The sequence below is a fragment of the Rutilus rutilus genome (assembly GCF_951802725.1).
Source record: "Rutilus rutilus genome assembly, chromosome: 7".
Lineage (NCBI taxonomy): Eukaryota > Metazoa > Chordata > Actinopteri > Cypriniformes > Leuciscidae > Rutilus > Rutilus rutilus.
Genome location: NC_140221.1, coordinates 45,953,002 through 45,959,787, shown reverse-complemented (window position 1 = coordinate 45,959,787; position 6,786 = coordinate 45,953,002). Strand labels below are relative to the sequence as shown.

At 35.5% G+C, this 6,786-nt stretch overlaps 1 long non-coding RNA gene across 1 annotated transcript in view; it reads right to left on the bottom strand.

Moving 5' to 3' along the window:
- Positions 1-6,786, bottom strand: part of LOC311293513 — a 32,574-nt gene that overhangs the window by 10,866 nt on the left and 14,922 nt on the right. The window lies entirely within an intron of this gene.

Here is a 6,786-nt window from a genome sequence, read left to right as displayed (position 1 = left end):
ATTCTTGAATTATTTTTTTTTTTTGATAACCTAAAGGAATATTCCAAGTAATTAAATAAAAGTTTAGCTCTATTGACTGTCAAGTGTTCAACAATTTCCCCATTTAAATCCTGTTTTTTTATTATTAAAAAATTATATTACTTTTATTAGATATTATATTAGATTTATTATTTCCTGTTTTCATATTAATAAATGAATCAAAACACAGCATAGCTTAAAGGACTGTAATTTCTGAACCAGTGTTGTTATTGTTAACTATTAAAAAATGTTTTTGGTAATAGCTAAAATGAAGATGAAATAAAATGTATTAAAAAAAGAGATATTATATGACAATTTTTGAAATGTTGCATTAACAACTAACTGAAATAAATTAGTTGAATTACAAATATTACTAAAAATAAAACTGAAATGGGAATGAAAAATGAAATCAATTAAAGTTAAATTGAAATAATGGGTAACACTTTACAATAAGGTTCATTAGTTAACATTAGTTAATGTATTAACTAACACTAACAATTATCAATACATTTGTTACAGTATTTATTAATCTTTGTTAATGTTGGTTAATAAAAATAAAGCTGTTCATTGTTTGTTCATGTTAGTTCACAGTGCATTAACTAATGCTAACAAATACAACCTTTCATTTTAATAATGAATTAGTAAATGTTGAAATGTTGCAATATTAATTAAGATTAATAAATGCTGAAGAAGTATTGTTCATTCTTAGTTCATGTTAACTAAGGTAGTTCACTAATGTTAAACTAATGAACCTTATTTGTAAAGTGTTACCGAAATATGAAAAAAAATAATAATAAAAATGACAATCACACATAGGAAAATGAACTAAATAACTAAAATTAATTAATAAATAATATATTAGTATAAAAATAAGACTGTTCTGCATTACTTCCCAAATGGAATTGCAAAAATAATGATGTAATATATTAAATATTAAATCTGGAACATTTTTTAAGTTCAGATGATGTACAATAAAAGTTCTTTATCAGCATCAATGGTTCTTCAGTGCAGAGCCTTTAACATCCATGGAGTCTTTCCATTCCACAAAAGGTTCTTTATATATCGGAAAAAGGTTCTTTAGATTATTAAAATGTTCTTCACACTGAGAAAAATGTTTTCTTTTAAGAGCTTTTCACTGAGAGGTTCTTTGGGGAACCGAAAGTTGGTTCTTCTATGGCATTTCTGCGAAAACCCTCTCTTGGAGCCTTTATTTTTAAGAGTGAAGCGATTGCACTTTGACTCATCTTCAGCCTTCTGATAAACCAAATCGGATGTGCATGTTAAAACCCAGTATGAGACTAAGAATAACTATGCATTAATTAGTTGGAAATATTTGCACCAGTGCTCACACAGAGCACCTCATCCGCCCATGACTGCACACACAGATATTAGATAATGTTTCCAGAAGACAGAGGTCAGTGATCTCCATATGTCTTCTGTTATGAGGTGAGATTTAATTGCACGCGTCTGTCTCACGTTCCTATATAAACGCGCTCCGCTCCGTCAGTCGGAGACACGTATCAACATCTAATCCTTTTCTAATTGACTCACACCGTCTGAACCTGTGCATTTCACCACAAGGACACTCAAGAACAACATTACAAAGACCCCTGTGTCTAGAGAAATCTATAACTCCATCGCTCCAGACTTTATTTGATTATATTGTTATTTGATATATTATATATGTCACTGTGAAGGGTAATTTGTGTGATTTTTTTTCTCCAATTGTCCTTTTTGAATATACATTTGGTAAAGAAAAACTTTTTTTTTTAATGTTCATAATCTTGATCATTTAGATCCACATCAAGGGGTAAACATTTTTTTTTTTTTTTTTTTTTTTTTTTCAGAAATGAATATGATCCAAAATTAGGGAAGGAATTAAAATGATTCATCAGTTGCATCAAAAAAAAAAAAAAAAAAAAAAAATCTTGATTAGTTCAACTGATGTGATAAATCTGATGCTTAAGAGTTGATGTCAAGGAATGTTTCCTTTTTTAGCATCATATTTTTTGTCTCTTAAGCATAAACTTCATATTGTATTTCTTATTTATTTTCTATGTTCTATCAATTATTTCCTCCTGTTTTCTGTATTTTCTAATATCTGCTTTTTCAGTGTGGGCCGGTGAATGTTTCTTTGCCAAAGATTTATTGTTTTACTGTTTGCTTATAAGGAATGTTCTGCTTCTTTCCCATTAAAAATGCAATAAATGCACAAATATACAGTTTCAAAAGTACAGCTTCAAGATTTAAACATTACACATGTCAACATGAGACTGGTCATAAAACAACTAACCAACGATGTATCTGCAAAGTTAAAATCCAGTATTTAAAGTTCTGTCATTCCATGTAAATCTGTTTATCCATTGAGTTCTAGCTAGAGAGATTTATCCGTTAGCATTCCCATCCATTTCAGCCATGTATGGGCACTTATTGCTGTAAACATTTTTTTCCCACCTGAGCCATAAATATCATATGAATAATCATATATATTAGAAGGGATCAAGGCCTGGCTGATTATCCCCTGCATAACTGCATAATTCTAGGGGGCAAAAAGCATCTTTCTCCATTGACAGCTAATGTGCATTCTGATGAAAAACATTTGTTTCAAGCATTGAAATTATATTGATATTTGACCATTGCACAATTTTCGGGGCTCTTAAAGATACACTATGCATCTTTTTTTGTTTAAATAATGTGTCAATACATAATCAATCCTTCTTCTAAAACGTGTCTTACCCTGATTCACCATGGTAAGCCTATCATAAGCGTTTATATTTTAGATCTGTCTGGATGTGTGTGTGTGTGTGTGTGTGTGTGTGTGTGTGTGTGTGTGTGTGTGTGTGTGTGTGTGTGTGTGTGTGTGTGTGTGTGTGAACAGAGGAGAGTCTGTTGGAGAAAAGAGAACGAGACAGAGATTATAATAAAACAAGAATCAGCATCAGATCCTGTGTGTGTGTGTGTGTGTGTGTGTGTGTGTGTGTGTGTGTGTGTGTGTGTGTGTGTGTGTGTGTGTGTGTGTGTGTGTGTGTGTGTGTGTGTGTGTGTGTGTGTGTGTGTGTGTGTGTGTGAGTGTGTGTGTGTGTGTGTGTGTGTGTGAGAACAGAGGAGAGTCTGTTGGAGAAAAGAGAACAAGACAGAGCTCGTAATAAAACAAGAATTAACATCAGATCCAGTGTGTGTGTGTGTGTGTGTGTGTGTGTGTGTGTGTGTGTGTACTTGTACAACTATCTTTGCGAGGACCAGATTGAGTTTTAGACCATTGGAGTGAGGATAAAGAGTGTAAAGTGAGGAGATTTTGGCTGGTCCTCACTTTCTGAGAGCCTTTAAAGGCTGTTTGAGGGTCAAGACTTGGTTTTAGGGATAAGGTTATAATGAGGTTAAGGGTCGGTTTAGGGTCAGGGTTCGGGTTAGGCACTTAGTTGTGATGGGTAAGGTTAGGGTAAGCGGCTAGAGATTGCATTGTGTCAATGAATGTCCTCATAAAGATAGATGTACAAGAATGTGTGTGCGTGTGCGTGTGTGTGTGTGTGTGTACAGAGGAGAGTCTGCTGGAGAAAAGAGACAGAGCTCGTAATAAAACAAGAACCAACATCAGCTTGGCTTTTCAGAGATGGAGAACTGAGGGATTTCAAATATTGTAAAAGCGTTGCGGAGATTATTGTGTTTTATTACTCAACAGGAGAGTACGGTATTTATTGAACAGATAAATTGCCATATGTGGCTCTCTAAAAGAGTCCACTGTAAAGCATTAACTATTGTGAAGATCATTTCATCATGGCTGCCGTATCGCTGTGCTTTAATTTTCAAGGAAGTACCGAGTCTATTAATGTGTAAAGCTACAGTAACGTCTTCAGCTGGTCAGCTTGAGATCCTTTGCATCTAAACTGGTTGTATCTCTTAAGCCTATAGTGAATGTTTTATGAGCAGTATGATAATCATATTCATCCGCACAATCATTCAGAGACAAAGCACAACCAAAACAATGTTCTTCCACAAAATGCAGTTTTGTTTTTTAACTTCTAGAGGGACAACATTTACAGTGTACCTTTAAAAGTGGAAGTAGTCATTAGTGAATAGTGAAGGGTTTGAGACTGTAAGCAAAGATTATTGTAGTATGTTAAATACTAGTGCAATAAAAAAAGATTGTAAATACAACAAAGACTATTGGAGCATATTTTACAAATAAACACAATTTCAGTCTTTCTGCTTCTAAATTTCATGTTTAATTCAATGTGTTACTTCTTGTTTCTTGGCAACTATTTATGAAATTTACAAGCAATTTCTGAGTGAAAATTGTTTCAAAATCCCACACCAAATTTTTGTCAGTGTATTTCAGTCTTTCAACTTAAAAATTCCACGTTGAATTCAATGTTATTTGCCATTTCTTTGAAATTATTTGTGAAATTTACAAGCATTTACTGAGTTAAAATAGTTTCCTATCTCTCACTCACCCCCTATTAAAAAATAAATAACCCACTTCTCCTTTTAGACTCGCAGTGCCACCATAAGAGATGAAACTCAGAACTTTACAAAATTCAATGAGGAAAGATTCAATTGCTCCAATGTTTAACTTTCCGTCGGTGCAATTCAGATGTGTACGAGTGAACTCAGTCTCTCCGAAGGTGAAAAGACATAGGCGACACAAACAGAAGACTCAGAAGACTCTGGCCTTTAAGGAGCCCTATCAAATTAGAGGTCTGACGTGTTTTAGACCTTCCTCGGATTCTGGAAGTTTCCTAAGAAAGCGCTCGTCCCTCCTGGGATCCTCATCCTTTCTCTTGCCTCCGAACAGATGTCAGAGGAGAATCAAAAGACTTTTTGTCAGAAAGGCAAGAAGAACTTTAGGGCACAAAGGCATGTGTGGAAACAGAGATGCCCTTTTCCGCGCTCTCGTTCCGCTCCGGTTAGTTCGGGCTCTTAATGGAGCAGATATGATGGACAACTAATACATGTTAAAGGTGATTTCTTTGACCTTTGACATGAACATGCACACATGATCAAACACAAATTCCAGGTTCTCATATGTGACATTGTGACCCTTAAACAAAGATGTCCATTTTCTCCAAAATACCCCCCTCACGCAACAATCTGGCCATCAGATAATAGTGAAATACGCTGACTGATTGGGAAAGGAGGAATTCCCAGGAAAGATCCAATCTGCATGGACTAACATGGGTAAAAACTCACTTATAGACCTCAGAATTTGGAAATGTGGCTTGCAATTTGCATTCAGCAACTTTTTTTGGCAAAACCAAGATAAATAAACAAGATGAAACAAGATTAACATACTTAACGCTGCATATAAAGACTTTTAGAGAGACTCATATAAAGAGTCTTAATATCTTATGCGGTAAAGATTTCTTAATGACTTTTTAATTCGTCCTTTTTTTTACTTGAAAAACATTTATTTTCAACCTTTATTCTGAAACTACCAGGTTTTAAGGCGAGGCTTGCAGTAAACGCCACTGTTATGATTGGCTGACATCATTGCATCGGAAACAGTATCAATGCCCACTCGCTATTGAAAACATTATCCATATTAAAAATGTTATTTACAAACGAAGCATTATGAAATCATTTACTCATGGTTTGTGATGCAGCTGCTGTCAGATCCAATACAGTCTCTGCTTCATCTGTCAATGAAAGTTTCTTTGTGAACTCTCCATTACACTGTGCCTCGATTACAAGACAATCTAAAGTCAAATGCTCCGAACAAACATATAATTGTCCGACGTGATCCGGGACGCCATTATAATAAACCATCCACTCTGACGCAACGCTCACATCCAGTGAAGGCAAATGTCAGCCATTAAAGTCACCATGAAATCAAAAGGTTTTTTGGGCTTTTAGTAAGAATATGTGTGCTCCAAAACAATGACAAAATTCTCATTTAGAAGAGATAAGCATTCAAAACTTAGTCTTTCACTTCCACCAATAGGGATTGATTTTGATGGCATCACTCTTCAGCTTCTCATCAGATTTCCTGTCCAATCAAATCTGAAGCTCTACATTATAAACAGACTCTGAAGCGGCGGCTGAAATCGAGTCGCCACAGACCAGAAGACGTATCGGACCCATCTCAATTCTGCACAGAATGCTGTATTTTAAAGCGATATGGAGGAGATCAGGAGGAGAAACGGTAAGACATTAGGAGGAAACTGAGCTCAACGGCTCTGGTCGAGCTGTGCTATAAACTAACGCGATTGGCTGTTTTTAAAAAGGGGGAGGAGCTGTTCGATATGTCCCGCCCTGTCTTCCTGTTTCAGTGGATATTACGTTTCAATGCACTTCAGCAGGCCTTTAAGTGGCAGAACGCCAGTGGGTGTTAGTGGTGTATAACTATTGGTCGACGTCTTGCTCTGGAGGTGGGCATATGCAAATGTATTTACCCATGTGACGTCACAGATCCCGCAATATCAAAGCGAGCTGTTTTTGGAGCTTGATTAAAGTATAACTGTCGCCAAAATGCAACCTGAGGTCTTTTTGTTAATCTACCCGAGGCAAACTTTCGTTTAAAAGCATAACTAGAATGGAAACGTCACTTTTAAGTTTGACCGTATTTTCGTTTTTGGTCAAATTGCCTTTTGAATGGGCGTGCTTGGGGCACTACTATCACTCTAAAAAAAAATGCTGGGTTGTTTCAACCCGACTTTGGGTCAAATATGGACAAACCCAGCCGTTGGGTTACATTTTTAAATTAAATTTTTAACCCAACATTGTCCATATTTGACCCAAAATTTGTTAAAACAACCCAGCATTTTTTAGGGT